Here is an 18,551-nt window from a genome sequence, read left to right on the forward strand (position 1 = left end):
ACTTACTACAGGATAATATAGAAGTATGTATATATATATATATATATACAGAAGCATATAGTTAAAGTGACTTTTTTATCCCCATTATATGCTAAATTTATTTTTCGTAACAAGAAAAAATTAACAACAATCGCGCTCTCACCAATTTATGTTTTTGATGATTAAACACCCAAGCAAAGAGCTTAACTTAAATAAACTTCGTATCGAGCTGAAACGTAAAACGTAGAAACGATAATTGAAAGAAGGATTTGATCATTAACTTCATAAAAGATAAAACCACCACTGTAGATAAACTACAGCTCTACTGAATCTACACAAAAACTCCAAATCTAGGGCATCGAAAATTTTCCCGCTACTATCAAAATGTTCGCGAGTTAAGTAGCAAAGTTACTTTGTTAAAGAGTATTATAGGTGAATATGATTTAATGCCGTTGAGAAATATTTATATTGTCTTCAAAAAGGATCACAAATTTCAAGATATACACTGTGACGGGTAACGATGAAAGTCAGCAGGAAGAGCGTAACTTGCGAGGTTATAAGTTATCCCGGAGCAAACGCTGTGCTGGGGCAGACTTTTCTGTGTGTATTCAGTATATAATAATATTTATATAAATTATACTATTCGGTCCATATGACATATGGACATACATGGTATGGAATAAATTCATTTTTACCGTTAGTATGTGAACTACCGTACTATATGAAAAAAAAAAACCTGAAACAGGTTGATTTTTATTCTTAAATTGACAATTTACAGTATGAAAATATTATACCCCTCCAGCACCCCCTTTGAATTATAAGCACCCCTCGAAAATTTTAAATAACAAAGTGGATCGTATGGCACCTTGTTAGAAAGGGATTTTAGTCCTCTGTTCAGCAATATAAAGTTTTTTTAAGTTTGGTGCAATCATAATCGGAAAATTGATTTTTAAGATCTAAAAGTTTGATAATGCCTTTATCACAAAATTTTAGGTTGAATGAAGATAATAATGTCACATAATATTTAGAATGTATTTTTCAATGTATACTTTACAATCAAATTAAATGTTCAAAATGACCACCATTCACTTCTTGACAATAACCGAAGCGATTTTGGAATTCTCGTAAAACATTTTGTACGACCTCGGGGGTTATTTTGTTAATTTCTTTCATTATCTTAACTTTTAAATTATCAATACTGTTTGGTCTATTAAAATATAGGGGAGAGGGGGACTCCTTCAGACAGGGGGCAGCTTGAGACATTGATATTGTGGGTAAATTTAAGGACTCGGGTTGGCAACACTGACATCAAAACATTCCATTACTACTCACACTATTGTAGTTTAGTCTGTAAAACAAAGTGAAAAGTTAGTTTTTGGTGGTTGAAAATCAAATTTTTGGATTGAAGGTAAGATGAGTTTTTTATTAGAAGATGAGACTTAGGATAATTAACATTGCTACCAGTTTTAAGTTCATTTATTGCTATATAAACTGTACTATTCATATTTGTTACTGATGGCACTCTTAGGTTATATTTTTTCATTTAGTCTGGACACATCGAGTGGGACACCTTCAGACAAAAGGGTATAGGCAGTGGCGGATCCAAGGGGGGGGGGGGGTCACGGGAGTCATGACCACCCCCAAAACAAAATTAAATATCAATCAAATAATGCTAAAAAAACTAATTTAAAACCCATCAACCCTATAAGCAGGAAGTCAAGAGTTGAAATGATTCAAACTCATTTCTTCTAGGGGTAAGTGTAGAATTATACGGAAGCCTTTTTAAATTGCTCTTTAAAAAAATCAACGATTCTAAATACAGTAATACCTCGACTAAGACTTTCACGAATTCAGAGTTACGCGATTTTCAAATTTTGTCAATTCGTCATTTGAGTGCCAGAGAATCGTTCGATTATCAATGATAATTACCGCCCACACATTATTGCTCATTCAATGTACATAACATGGCTTTTCGCATGAAACAGCACATTTTTATTTTGTATTAGGTATTTCTTATCTTCAGTTTGTCTACGAGTTTATTGTTTGTAATTTGAATATGTATTACAATTGTTGAGACTGTGTGCTACATTTTATAATTTATCTATAATAACTATCAAAGTGAATATTGTTGTTGCATTAGCTCTGTCTGATACGTTAGTGAATACAAATAAAGGAACTGGGGCCTGCTGTCCAAGGTATTTGTGAAACAGTAGTTTGTCTTAGTGATATTTTAGGTACAACTGTATTACTTAGTCGTCTTCTTCAGTCACCAAAACTAGATTTTAAGTAAGCTACTGGGGCCATAGAGGACACTAAATCCATTCTTCAAAATAAAAGATCAAATGCTGAATCTGTTTTTAGCAAACTTTACTATGAAGTAAACAAATAGCTGAACAACTAGACATTGAACTGAAGATGCCTCGTATAGTTTCTCGTCAAACCTGTCATCAAAACCAATCTGATAACTCTTGCGAAGAATATTTCCGAAGATCTATTTATTTACCCCTTTTAGACAATATCTTAACTTCCACCTTCCAGGATATTATTGGACCAACTACTTACTGCATATTTCACAGTAGAACAAGAGTTTTCATTGTGGATTGAAAAGTAGAAAAGAGTCGTGTAAAATAATGGAAATCTTCTTGATTGTATTTTAGAAGTATTAGAAAATTGCGATATTCATATGTATCCAAATATCAAAATATTTCTGCAAATATTAATTACACTGCTAGTCAGTGCAGCAACAACAGAGCGTTCTCCGCTTAAACGTCTAAAGACTTGCTTAGAAATAGAACTTCTGCGGAAAGGTTAACTGGTTTAGATCAATGTGCATCCTGAAATTTCTCTAGATGTTGATGCAATCATAGAGCGATTTGCTAAATCGGATAGGCAAAAAGAATACATTTTTATAAAATTATATAATATTTACTTTTCTTATAGTATTTTTAATCACTGAACTTTTATTTACCACTCGTTGCCGGCTGTTGCTGACAATTCGTGAGAAAAATTTCAATACCGAGTAAAAAAATATTTCACTCACGCATAGCCTAATATGCCTAATTATAGAAATAACCATTCCTTAATTAGATTATGTTTTTTGTTGAATAAATTGATTTAAATAAAATGCTGTTTACACTTATTCTTAAGGTTTCTTCTTCATTACGAAAGGGTGGCTATAACTACAGCAAATTGTTCTCTATCTTGAGCTGTTCTTAGTATCGAATGTGTGTTCATAGTCCATGCCTGTCCAGTCTCTTACATTCTTCAGCCAGGAGCATTTTTTTCTTTCTGGACCTCTTTTTCCTTCTACTTTCCCTTCCATTATGAGTCATAGAAAGTTATATTTTTCTTCTCTGTTAATATGTCCTAGATAACTCGTTTTTCTGTTGTTTACAATATTTAGTAGTTCTCTCTCAGTCCTCATTCATCTCAGCACCTCGTTATTGGTCACGTGCTCTGTTTACGAAATCTTCAGCATTCTTTGAAAAACACACATTTCAAAGGCTTCTATACGCCTCATACTTGTAATTCCGAGAGTCCATGTTTCCACTCCGTAGAGCAATAAGAAATAAATGAATGTTTTTACAAATTGATATCGGATATCCAACGATAAGATAGAGTTTATTAGGAATGTTATAGGAATACATTCATTAAGGTTTACACTTACATTGAGTTATTGCATTTAAATTACTTAAGTTTGATTTATACTTATTTATCTTTGGTTTGTTCTTAATTTTGTAGCTGTAGGATAGGTGGGTTTAAATTAATTGTCTTTAAAATGCCTAGTTTAAGTTGACAGTCCTTGATTTTTTAATATTTATATTTTAATAACTTTAATTTGGTTTAATAGTCTTGTACACTTGATTTTACTGTCATATATTGCTTAAAATAATTATTGAGAAAATGGTTCCCTTACATGAGGTACAAATCATATCAATCGTAAAGGTGCAAAAATCTAAATCCTATATCAAAATCACCCTCAAGACCCATGACCCCCCCTGACAAAAATTTCTGGATCCGCCACTGGGTATAGGGCACTATCAGACAAACGCAATGGAGAATAGAGACATCTTTTTTGAAATAATGTGTTTAAAAGTTATATTTAAATTTAGTTATATATATTTTTAATTAGTTATTTAAAAAAGGTTTCTCTTTGTTGCAGATTGTCTGAAGATGGTAAGAAATAGAAAGAAAGAAAAAAACAAAAGAAAATTTCGATGTCGAATCTATGAAAGAATGTGTAGCGGCCATCCTAGATAGTGAATCGATAAGAAATGCTGCTAAAAGATTTGGATTAAAATATTAAACTGTTGGTATGTACGTTAAGAAGTTTAGGGATAACCCAAATGGCGAACATGATATGAATTTAAGAAACGATACTAGAAAGGTTTTTACTGACAAACAGGAAGACGACCTTGAGGCATATTTAATTAAGTGTTCGAAAATGATTTATGGTCTTAACAATCTAGAAATGGAACCTTGACTACATGGAAAAGAAAATGCGAAGGCATGGGAGTACCGGTACGGAACGAATACCTATATACATTAAGTTTTGCAGACGATCAAATAGTGATTGCACAAGACCAAGACGACCTCAGCTACATGATGAAAAAACTACAAGAAGAATATACCAAGGCTGGCCTAGATATTAACCTCGCGAAAACAGATTACCTATCTACAAGTGAAGAAGACATAGAAGATCTACAGATTGATGACAACGTAACAATCAAAGGAAAGGATAAATTCAAATACCTGGGGTTTATAATCACGAAAAAGGCAACAACAGAGGAAGAAATTACACAAAGATTAGGACAAACAAGAACAGCAATCCGACAACTTAACTCAGTATGATGGGATAGACACCTAAATATGAAGACAAAAACGCAGATTTATAAAACATTAGTGCGAAGTATTATGATATATGGGGCTGAAAATTGGATCATAAACAAGAAAACCAGCAGTAAGATAGTAGCAACAGAGATGGAATGCCTGCGAAGATGCTGCAGAGTAACAAGAATGGATAGGAGAAGTAATGACGAAATAAAGCAAAGAACATCAATAGAAACAGACATACTAACATATATAGAACAAAAAAGACTAAAGTGGTATGGACATGTAAGAAGAACTAGCGACAGCAGATGGATAAAGAAAATAACCGAATGGAGCCCCATAGGAAGGAGGAGAAGAGGACGACCCCGAAAATCCTGGAGGAACGAAGTAGACGACGCCATGAGTAAGAGAGGACTGAACGATGGAGAATGGAACAACAGAGAGAGATGGAAACGGTTGAGCGAGGGAAGGCAGTGAATACTGTAGAATCCCTAAATATATATATACAATCTAGAAATTCGAAAACTAGCACATGAGATGGCCAAAATGAACAATATTGACTGTCCTAAAAACTGGGAAGCTCCAAAAATGGCAGAAAAGGACTGGCTATACGGTTTTATGAAACGCCACCCAAGATTATCCGTGCTGCTGAAGGATGCAGTATTGCACGTGCAATTTCCTTTAACAAACATAATGTGAATGCATTTATAATAATTATGAAAAATTAATCAGAAGATACCCAGAACTCTGTCACTCATCCAGGAGTTGGAATATGGATGAAACAAAAAGTGAAACTAACCAAGAACTTTCTCGTGTGATTTTACAAAAAGGCCAAAAAACAAGTAGAAGGTGCTGTAAGTGGTAAGAAAGGAACTCTGGTTACTACAGTTTTGTTTATAAATGCAGCTGGAAATACAATACCTCCTGCTATAGTATTTACGAGAGTGCACTTCAAGAGCAACATGATAAATGAAGCACCAAACGCGACCTTGAGTTTGACTCATCAGTCAGGTGGATGACCACTTCCAATTTCGTTCATGTGATGCAGCACTTTATAAAATGTTCAGGTTCCTCTAAAAAAAAAGAATGCTTCTAATTTGACAATCATGAGAGCCACTTGTCAATTGAGGCAATAGAACTAGCAAGAGCTAATGGCGTGCACATTCTAACAGTTCCATCCCATTGTCTTCACATGATGCAACCATTGGATGTGGGATTGATGAAACCTTTTAAAACATATAATATTTAAAACATATATAATACTGCAATTGATTCATGGTTAAAGTCTAACCCAGTACAACGTTTTGGAATCTATCACATGGCTGCATGTGTTGGAATAGAACATGGCCGTGCCATATTACCATAGAGCATTATAAATTCTTTCAAAATAACAGGAATATTTCGAGTTGACAGTTACATTTTCACCGACGATATGTTTGTTTCCAGTTTGGTCAGTAAGAGACCTAATCCTCTAGACGAAACTCTTTCTGATGAACCTCTAACACGCCAACTAGCTGCAAGTGTACCAACTTTAGAATCTGAAAAACCACCCTTATCTCCCCAAATTTGTATCTAGAATAAATCTGAAAAAGTAGAATAATATCTGACACCCCAGAAAAGCTTCTTCTGGCAGAAAAACAGATCAATAAAATAAAAAGAAAGCCACCAACTCTAATGCTGAACGTCCTAAATCTACGAAGAGAAAACTGCTTTTTGAAAATGAGAAGAATGAGAATACAACTGATGACGAAAATGGCAAAAACTCTAATGATAACGTATTAGAAGAACCACAGCAAAATTTTGATAGGAGTGAATTGAAAATTAAAGATTTTGTGCTGGTGAAATTTGGGACTATAAAATAAAAAGATCTGTACTATGTTGGGATAATCATTGGTAAATATGATGATGGGGATGTTGAAATTTCATTTTTGAGAATGTCATCTAAAGTAAATTATAAATTTTTCTACCCCATCGTACCAGATATTTCTAGTGCTTCCTTATCAGAAATTGTAGCCCTTTTGCCAACTCCTTCTGAGCAGGGTACAAAGCGATAGAAATCATTATGTCTTTTTCAGTTTCATTGGAAAACTTCAATGTGCATTAGGGGTTTGATTAAGTATTATAATATAGTTTTAAATATTGTAATAAATAATTTCTAAAACATTTGTATGAGGTTGTAATTTTCCAATTGTGTCTGAAGCTGCCCCATTCCCCGTCTGAAGGTGCCCCTTCAGTGGGGTAAATTTTTTTTATGATTTATGGTATACAGCCGACTACAGTAAATTCATTTTCCTTGTGGACAATAAAATAAGTTACAATGGGTGTTCGAATTTCTATGTCACTTAGTATACTTATGTTCACTATCGTATTATTTTTATAAAAAAATGTAAACATCTGTGGAATAGTATTAACTTTATTCATTTTGAATTAACCGATTTCCCTCTTATTATCATCCTGTTTATTGCCTTGTTTACTATTATCTCTCCCTCAGATCTATAAACTAATTTTCAAACTACTTACGTCTTTGCAGTAGAAATATCCTTTATCTACTTTCAAGTATTGATTTCAGCTCTTATCTGAATTTTGATGTGATTTCCATAAGAAAGGCAGTACTAGTATTCTCGGTAACTTGGCAGATTACTAAATGAATGTTTGCAGTGAAATTGCTCTGGTTCAGAAACAAAGGATTACGAATTTCTGATAGGTTTGCCAATTTTGTGCAGCAACTAAAAAGCTTTATCCTAGTAAGCTTTGTTAAAGTTTTATTTTAATAATACCTTCTAAATATATGTAAAAACACTTCATATTTTAGCAATAACAAATTCTGTCGTTAATAAAATATAAAATGATGTTGTAATTAATAATATATTTTTATTGTACACTTAGGGATTATCAAAACTTCATCGTCAAAACATACGGTAATATTGCAAACGACATTTATTAAATTCATGCAATATTTTTTGCGGGAAGTGTAAATATTATTTTAAAGACAAGTAAGAGATTAAGCAGTCTTTAAATAAATGGGTTTTTATTTTAACTTTCGTAAAAAATATGATATCCCAAGTGAGAGACATGCCAACGGGCTAAGCCAGTAGAAAAATATGTCTTCATCGCAATAGCCTGGTATTTGACGAGTTTTTCAGTTAACCCCTTCATTACTGTGGGGACATATATGTCCCAGCGGGTTTCAACAAATCTGCTGGCATCTGTTTGACCCCAAAGGCCATGTTTTTTAACGGATCCGTATTTTTAGACATTCCTTACTGATTAGTAGACTTCGGCAAATATGCATATTGCATATTTTGCATATTGTGCATATTTTATGCAAATATTTCATATTTTGGCATATTTGTATAAAAGTTTGCATAAAGTGCATAAAAGTTCAGATTTTTATACTGTATTTGAAAATTTTTAAACATACCAATTTATTTCAATTCTTGTATAAAATTTTGTAGTCATTTTAATCAAGAAATGATCTAAGTACGTAATCTCTACAGGTACAAAACATTTACAATTTCAAAGAAGATCAATTTAAGTAGCCCTCAACATTCTTAGAAAGTCTCGGTCACTGAGGCATTCAGTTATTGGATAATCGCTAAGGGTTCGCTCATTTGCATTTTATGATCTAATCCCCAAATCTATCTACAATTTATTGTATCTTAACAACAGGTAAACGGCTAATAGTTTTGTTCCTAATTTAGGGATTTTCCAAAATCTCCCAGTTTATTGAATTAGGTACCTAAACATTTCTAATTTGATGCTCAGATTTGTAAATCATTTTTGTTTTGATATTCAAAGCGTAAACACTCGTTGTGCGTAACAAAAAGGAAGATTGTGATTTTATAATGCCTAAAACAACCAGTGCTTCAACTTGGATTAAACCTTATAAAGAGCTGTCTATGGATATGGGAAAAATCTACTGTTCAGTCTGTGGCAAAATTGTAAGTATCTAATATTTTCTATTAAATATCTAATATTTCATACATACAGGGTGTTTCCAAATGACACTTACAACGTTTGACTGTAGATACTTCTCGAAAAATTGAACAAAACGATATAGTTAATGAGGGGTCAAACTTATTTACTTTTCGAGATACAGGGTGTTAAAATTAAAAAAAATTAAATTCTTTTAGTTAATAACAACAATAACTTTAAAACCAATAAACGTATTTACTTGAAATTTAGTACTCGTAGGTTGTTTTTAAATGAAAAATAGCTTCCTTTAGTGAGAAAAAATTGTCCATGGTACAATACAATGGTGTGTATTTAGAAAAATTTTTCACCTTTACTTTTTTTTATGAAGTCAGCTATTCTAAAACACAATTATTTTTATTGTAATTGAATTAATAAAAAAAAAAACTTTTGTTGAATTTTAAAATAAGTTATATGATGTACTAATGGTTAGTAACAAAAACTAATTTGTGGATTAATACTGCATTTAAAACACTTAGCGAGTGTTTTTTTTTCCAAACCAGTTATTTGATTAACCAAAAACACCTTGTATATTTTTATATTTTAAAGGTTGGGTTAAAATAAAGGTTTTTATTTTTATTTATAGATAGCATGTGAGAAGAAATTTCAGATAGACCAACATGTGAGAACTGCTTCACACATTGCAAAAAAAGGAAAAATAGGAGGAAAACATCAAACTTCAATGGCTAAATGTTTCCAATCTACTTCAAAAAAATTAGATGAGCAAGAAACTTTTAATGAAGACTTGTGTCGCGCATTAGTGTCTGCAAACATACCGCTTTCTAAAATTAGCAAATGTAAATTTTAGTTCGTTTCTAAAAAAATATTGCAAACTTAATGTTCCAAGTGATCGGTCTCTAAGAAGAAATAATGTGAACGGGCTATACTCGTCGGTGTTAATTATTATTAAGGAAGAAATTGCAGATAATTATTTTTACATATCTGTAGACGAAACCACTGATTCCTCAGGAAAGTATATTGCTCATTTATTGATTGGTGTTCTTAAAGAAGATACCTTACCAAAATTTCATCTTATTTCATGCCAGCAACTTGAGAAAACAAATGCTTTAACAATTTCGCGTTTTATACAAGAAACATTAGCAACTTTTTTTCTTCCGACAACTATTCCTTCTAATAAATTACTGCTTATTTTATCGGATGCTGCTCCTTATGAATATGGTGAAAGCAGGACAAAATTTAAAAATATTTTTCCCAGATTTAATACATGTTACTTGTGTAGCGCATGGATTAAACAGAGTTGCAGAGGAAATACGAAAAAAGTTTCCTCTTGTAAATACCATGATATCCAGTGTCAAAAAAGTATTTCTTAAATCTCCTTTAAGAATTCAACTTTATAAAGAAATGCTACCTAACATTCCTCTTCCACCACAATCTATTTTAACGCGATGGGGAACATGGTTAGAAGCAGCTAATTTTTATGCAGATCATTTTGTTAAAATAAAGAACATAATTGATACGTTAACAGATGAAAGTTCCCAATCTCTTTTGGATTCTAAACAAACTTTTCAGAGTAACTTGCTTCAACAAGAACTTTCATTTATAAAATCAAATTTTAGTTTTGTTCAAAAAACAATTACTCAGTTAGAATCACCAAAACTGTCATTGTTCGAAAGTACAGCATTAATAAAAGAATTTGCGTCATGTTGTCGGAACGTTAGAGGTAATATTGGAAAAGATATTTTAAAAAAATTTGAAGCTACTATGGAAAAAAATAAAGGTTACCATATTCTTTCTGAAGTAGTCAGTGTTCTAGCTGGAAATATTTCGGAAACAATTAATTTAGAACCAAATGTTGTGGTTAGTTTGAAAAATGCTCCCGTTACATCAGTTGATGTTGAACGAAGTTTTTCCATATATAAATATATGTACTCAGACAGAAGCCACAAGTTTTTGTTAGAAAATTTTGAACACCACTTGGTCATTTATTGTTACCATAATTCTAAATAAGTTAATTCATACTTAAAAATGATGTAGTTACTTTAAATAAATGTAAATCTTAATGAATAGTAGGAAATATTTAGTTATGTACACTTTTTTTTTTAAATAAAATTGTTACTATTTTACGATTTTTTTATTTATTTGTATGCATATTTTGTAAAATATTTGCATATTTTCGGGTAAACACGTGCATATTTATGCGCATATTTTCTACATTTTTATTTGCATATTTGCCGAAGTCTACTGATTAGCTAGTAATATGCAACCTAATATCACGTATGTATCCTATAAATTGATGTTAACTAAACACGTGCATCAACAAATCGTAAACTATACAATTTTAGTAAAGAAAAAATGGCTCCTCTGTTTTTTTAACCGATTATATATAATTTAGTTGCTGATTAAGACAGGTTAATGGTATAAATTGTTTATTTTGGATATTGTTTTCATCGATTTCACCATAATTTCTAGGATTCTAGTGTCCCAGTAGTAATTTGTACAGGATCGTATTTATCCCATTCGCATTGTTTGGTTGCAGACTTACTATGGCACGTAGACGTTTTCTACCACAAAAAGAGCTTCAAGAAGAAATTAAAAACCTCTCAAATATTTCTGATTATGTACCTGATGACAATTCTGCTCAGAACCTAATGAAGTGCCTGAGAATGAAATACAAATTTTTGTCCGAAAAAATAAATTGCTACTCAGAGAAATAGGAAAACAATACTAAATATTAATGAAGGTTCTCGTTCTGTTGATATTTTCTTAAAATTATTTCCGCGTAGTTTATTTATGCATATTGCTTCCTGTATAAACCAAAGAATAGCAGCACTTCCAAAAACCAGAAATATAAAATTAAACACGAAAAAAAAACAGATATGTACGAAATGATGAAGTGATTGGTTGTACAATGGTTATGTGTTACAATAAAGTACCATCTATCTCACACTACTGGTCACAAAACGAGTCATTTTCGCATTTCCTTATAAAAAAAAGCTTTTTCAAGAAATCGCTGTTTATTCCTGCCCTCTAAGTCCTACTATAATAATCCTGAAAGAAATGGTAATACATTAAAAACATACTACATCGATGAAGTGGTTCCTTGTTTGAAACAAACTTTTGTAAAGGTAAGGACTGAGAGTTCCCATCAGTCCATCGATGAATAAATGACTAAGTTCAAAGGAAAATCTGCCCTGAAGCGTATCTTTCTATGAAGCCAGTAAAAAGAGGTATAAAAATGTGGCAAGCCTTCCACAGGGCATATCTTTCACAGGATATATATACGATTTCAATATTTACTCGGGAAAAGAATCCACACCAACTACTGGAACTCTAGGAGAACAAGTTGTTGAAACTCTAGCCAGCACCATACGGTCACCAGATGTGTGTCTATGCTTTGATAGATTTTGCACTTTGTTCAATTTACTAAACAACCCAACTTTCCCATATTTAGGAACCTTATGGCAAATCGGGTAAATAATAACTACTGGTAGAAGATGCTTTAGATGTTCACAAAATAAATCAGAAACTCCGTAAAAAATATTTTCTCCGTTTTTATGTTTGTATGTTTGTATGTTTGTATGTTTGTATGTTTGTATGTTTGTATGTTTGTATGTTTGTATGTTTGTATGTTTGTATGTTTGTATGTTTGTATGTTTGTATGTTTGTATGTTTGTATGTTTGTATGTTTGTATGTTTGTATGTTTGTATGTTTGTATGTTTGTATGTTTGTATGTTTGTATGTTTGTATGTTTGTATGTTTGTATGTTTGTATGTTTGTATGTTTGTATGTTTGTATGTTTGTATGTTTGTATGTTTGTATGTTTGTATGTTTGTATGTTTGTATGTTTGTATTTTTGTATGTTTGTATGTTTGTATGTTGTTTTATTTTACTACTGTAACAGTATAGAAACCGACATAAATGTATTTGAATAGATGTTGCCTTTTTATTGCTATAAAAACATACAGGGCATTCCATTTAAAATGTACGTATCGTGATTACTTGAAGTTTCTTGTGGCATAAGAAAAACTCAAATTGAAAATAAAAACGACCCCGGAGAAATATTTTAAAAATGTCAAGTAGTTTAGGAGATAATGCAAAAAAACAATTTTTATTTTGTAACTTCAAAGGGCTGTAACTTTTTTTGTGTGTACATTTTTGTACTAAGGTAAGTTGGATTCAATCAATTTATTTTGTAGCTTCTGCAAGGTGTTATTCTACTGGGACCAAAAGGATACCGTATTTCTCTTTTTTGTAATTTAAAAATAACATAAGCTTGGGCAGCTGTACTAGTACCCCAAAAAGAAAACCATATCGAAGATGAGACACAGAGATACAGAAGATCGAACAAAGAAAAATTTGTTATTTTGGAAGATGCTAATTTGATTTCCTTCAAAACAGATCTTATTGCATAGCAAGCTGAGGCTAGTTTCTTACTTAACAAATTAATATTAGGGGACCATTTAAGTTTGCTGTCTATAAAAATACGAAGAAATTTTAGATACTGACCTGGCTGTTATTAAGAAGCAAGGGTTGAAGAGCTCCTTTATAGGATAACGCTACTGTCTTATGCAGGTTAAAAGAGAGTAAATTAGAGTCGGACCAGGTTTTTATTTTAAGTAGATCAGAAGTTATAATTGCATGAAGAGTTGCAATATGAGAGTTCTGCTAGGTGATACTGGTATAATCAGTAAAAAAAAAATTTTCCATCAATTTTTGATAAGGATAGGTCTATACTTGCAGACATTCGATTTTTCACCACCCTTATGAAGAGAAATAATAATGACTGCCTTTATGCACTTTGGAAATATACTTTTTTGAAAGAAATTATTAGTTAGTGAGATCAGGACTTCCAACACATTTTTTGGTAGATTTAAGAAAATTTTTATGGATAGTCCATCAGTACTACACGAAGATTTGCTTTTGATACTACTGAATATTTAGATCAGTTTAGATTGATCAACTGGTCTTATAAAGAATGAATTCGAGACCTTTTTGAATTGAAGAGATAGGAAATAGGATCTTGTTGTAGCGAAATAGTTGATGTTATATTTTTACTCACATTAACAAAGTATTCATTAGATTTTCAGTGTTTGGAAGAGAAAATGTTTGAGCGGTATTAGTTTTATTTCGAAGATTGTTTATTATGTACCAAGTTTCTTTTGCAACATTTTAGAGCTTCCCATACGATTTTGATAGTACATATTTTAGATATTTTGATAAGTTTTAGATGGGTTCCTCTGTACTTGGTGATATATTCAGTGACAAAGACGTTGGTAGTAAATTTTTTAATGTACAGTAGTGAACGCATATTCTTGGCTGAGATTCGGATACCTTTGATAGTTCAGGGTTTGTGATGTTTTGACTTAATTGTAATTAACGAAAATGCTTTATTGAAAATACAGACAAGCCTATCTAAAAATTTCTGAAATTATAGTCTACGTCCACAGAGGGAAATTGCCAACCAGAAGTCAAGCATAATTTTTTTTAATTTACGAAAGTTCTGAACGAAAAAAATCCTACCTAAACCATCCTACCCTACCGTAGGATGGTTTGTTGAGAGTATTAAACTTGGTATATACTGCTTCACGATTATATAGTCCTGCATTTATAATTTATTGTAGAGCGTACATCAAGGGGTGAGAAATCTGAGACAATAATCAATTATTGTTTTTTTAGTAATTCTTGTAGGAGAATTAACGTGCATTGTTATATATTAACCAAGGATAATTGGGTAGCACAAGCATCAGCGTAATTAATATTTAAGTCACCACTTAGAATTTTACTGCTTTTATTGGGCAGATCGTCTAACAAATTTGGCAGGTTCTGAAAAAAAGAGTTCCGTGGAAGAATCAGGTAATCTTTAAATGCATAAAAGCATGTATAGATTAAGATTCTTGTTATAAACCAATGAAAACTCAAAAAAGGCTTTATTTAACAGAAAGTCATAGTTATTTATTAGAGAAAAATAAGGCTGCCCCCATGAGCTGAACTTGGACGATCATACCTTACAATTGTGGTATATTTTCCTTCAAAAAAGGTCGTTAACTTTAAGCCATTGCTCAGTAATCGCAACTATAGGAGGAAATCCTAATTCCTCTAGGAACAAAAATAATCCATGTGTTTTATATCTTATAAAACGAATATTAATCAGAACCATGCTAAAGTTGTCATCAATAAAATAATTTGAGGTTTCTAGTCCCTCAGAATACGTCTTATTAAATTTATTGAAAAAATTTGATCTTAAGTTAAAATTTAAATATTTTTACGACAAGGCTTACATAGTATAATATATAATTATTTCCATACTCTGTATGTATTATTTATGTGGCTATTGAAATATCTTGCTTTATAAATTTCTAAAGCTTTATTTCCTATAGGTTTGTGGCATCAATACCCAATGGAATAGATAACTTTGAAAATTTTGCAAGAAAGTTTCGTCGATATTCTGAAACTTTACTCAACATATTTGGAACACCGCTGAAGGGTATTTGTTGTATTTTTAATATTACAAGGTGATACAAACGATAAAGAATAAGAATAAGTAAGTAAATGGGAGACATATATAATAGACATAATTGAAATTAATAAACAAATAATATAAAATAATTCAAATGGTCAATGGTAAATGGTCAAATAATGGAAATAATTCTGTACTATCACGTTTAAGCGAATCAACCCAGCAAACAAATATTATATTTTATTATTATAGAAACTATATTACTATTAGTAATTTTACTATAGAAAAAATAACACATAATACTCCAAAATATCAACAATTTTAGTAAAATCAGTCATTTGGTAGAAGAAAACGCCAATGGAAAGGCAGAAATAATTAGGATTATAATAATAACTATATTGACCCAAATTCAACAGTTTGTTTTCTTCCTCACACCAAGAGGAACCAACATACCACATATTGTTGACTTAATTGATGCTTTGTTCTTCGATACTTAATTTAATTAAAACTGAGTTAATATACATTTTATTATGACTAAACTAATGTGTTTGGCATTTATTTATTACATAATATACACATTGTAGGCAAAATATCGTTTTAGACATTTTCTAGACATTTTTTGTTTTTTTATTAGGTAAGCACTTGCACATTGCAAACCTGAATAAGTTACGTAATCAAAATTTGTGGTAAAAAATTACGAGAAGCCGTGTGCATTATAATTTTTCTGTTTAGAAAATAACGCGATTTAATTTTACCGTACACTAAGACTATAACACTATAAATGATGTTTTATTTTGATTATACAGTGTGGAAACCACTTATGGAATAAAATTGTTTGTGTCCTTATTATAGAAAATAATAACACACTTTGGAGCACGTTAACTTTTAAATTTAAATGTGAGCTTTTTAAACATAAATATGAATGTACAGGGTGATCCACGCAAGTCTGGCATAGTCCATAATCTGTATTTTAAATGAAACACCCTGTATATTTTTATGTTTTTAAAAGCTTCTCAACAACCTGATCTCAACAAACTACATTAAAATAAATGCTCACAATGTTCTCCACCTTGTTGTTGGCAATAACACAGTCTTCTATAAAAAGGTTCGTCCCGAACTTTGTTTAAAGTTTGGTGAAATATTCCGTATTTCTGTAGTTATCCTTTCTTTGAGGTCTTCAATACTAGTTGGTTGTGTTGCATATACTTTGTTCTTAAGATAACCCCACAGAAAAAAATCCAAAGGCGTAAGATCTGGCGACCTAGCTGGCCACTCAATAGTACCCCTTCGTCCAATCCATTTATTAAAGAAGATTTCATTCAAGTAATTTATCACCATTAAAGCATAATGGGGTGTTGCAACATCCTGCTGGAACCAAACAGTTTCATGCGGTGGGGTCGGATCTATTGGATTGGGATATAAGTTAGCCAACTGAGGAAGAACATCGTCGCTTAGCATGCTTAAATATTTTTCAGCTGTCAAATTACCATCTACAAATATAGAACCAATAATATGATCTATAATACCTGCCCAAACATTCAACTTTTGAGGATGCTGAGTGTGTGTCTCACGCATCCAATGAGGATTCTCCGCTGACCAATATCTGTAGTTTTGTCGGTTTACCTCTTCGTTCAATGTTAATGTTGATTCATCAGAAAAAAGAATTGTGCTAAGAGCTATTTCATTTGTGTTAATTTTATCCATCATTCTTTCGCAGATTTCCATTCTACGATCTGGATCGTCTTCTGTTAGCTCCTGTACAAAAGTCAATTTATACGAATAAAGTTTTTCTTCATGGAGATACCTTAGGACAGTTGTGTGACTTACATTATTTTGACGTGAACTTGACGTTGGATTCTCTGCGACACTTAACAAAATATCCACTTTCACCTCATCTTCAATGAAGTTCAGTTTTCTTTTTAATGGTTTACCAGGTCCAAGTTCTCTGAATTGTGAATAAATTTTAGACACAGTACCTTGTGCAATATTAGGATACCTCTGATTAAATAAGTTTGCTACTCAAACTTGACTTCTACAATTCTCCCCGTAACCGATTATTATTAAAATCTCAATTCGGTGGGTCTCAGATAAATATTTCATTTTTATTTCTGCAAGAAATTAGCTTTTAATTAGGAATTTATTATTTTAATGTAAAATGTCAACACACCAACAACTGATTGATAACAATCCGCATTGTTTTACGATTTAGTTTAATTAGCAGACTATCTAGACAGTTTTTACCTATTCATGACAAAAAATGTTAACACGGTTACTAAACAGAAATTTTCCCCAATATACTGACACTTATAGTAGAAGTGTATTGTCTGTATTTAGCTAATTTAAAATAATACCATAACACGTGATAAATTAATAATTTCAAAATTTCACCTTGTATTATTTATTATAGACCCTACATGATATAGTTCGTCAAAATCAGGTTGTTAAGAATCTTTTTAAAATATAAAAATATACAGGGTGTTGAATTAAAAATAAGGATTGTGGACTATGCCAGACTTGAGTGGATCACCCTGTACATTTAAATTTATGTTTAAAAAGCGCACATTCAAATTTAAGTTAACGTGTCCCAGAGTTCTTTATTATTTTCTATAATAAGGACACAAACAATTTTATTCCATAAGTGGTTTCCACACTGTATATTATTCATACCAATAAACACTCGTTTAAAATAATATTACCTTCTAATAATAATATTATTTAACTCCCATCCCTTATAATTGTATTTAAAATATGAGCACATCCTTAAATGATATTATTTATCCTTATAACATGATTTTGAACAAAGTCAAACTGAACCAAAGTAACTTTCTTTCTACTTAGAGCTGAACAATCAGTTTATCTTGTATTTTATGTCTATGATCCTAACCAAACCTAACCTAACCTAACCTCACCAAACCCATAGACATATAATATAAATCGACTGAATGTTACAGGTCCGTTCCAGGAGCAATACAGGTCATGATCATAGCATGCATGATATGATCATAATAGTCAAGAACCCTAGCCGTGCCATTGTTAATATAACATTTCAAAATTGACAATTACATTTTTGATAGATTTTATAATCAATCAATGTTTTCAAAAGTCAAATTATAAAAAAAATTAATATAAAATTACTTAAATTGGGAATCTTCCGGCGTTCTGTGTTTCTGTGTTTTTGGTGATGTATTTAGTAGATTAATTTTTTGATGTTTCTTTACAATAATAACATTTTAATGCTACAGATCTTTTAAAGGTAAGATCATTTACTTAATTGTTTTTCATATTAGATGTATCGCTAATAACATTCTTTTAGATGAACTGATGATGCTCATTGAAGAGTGAGCGAAACGT

Source organism: Diabrotica undecimpunctata, chromosome 6 (genome assembly GCF_040954645.1).
Source record: "Diabrotica undecimpunctata isolate CICGRU chromosome 6, icDiaUnde3, whole genome shotgun sequence".
Taxonomy (NCBI): Eukaryota; Metazoa; Arthropoda; class Insecta; order Coleoptera; family Chrysomelidae; genus Diabrotica; species Diabrotica undecimpunctata.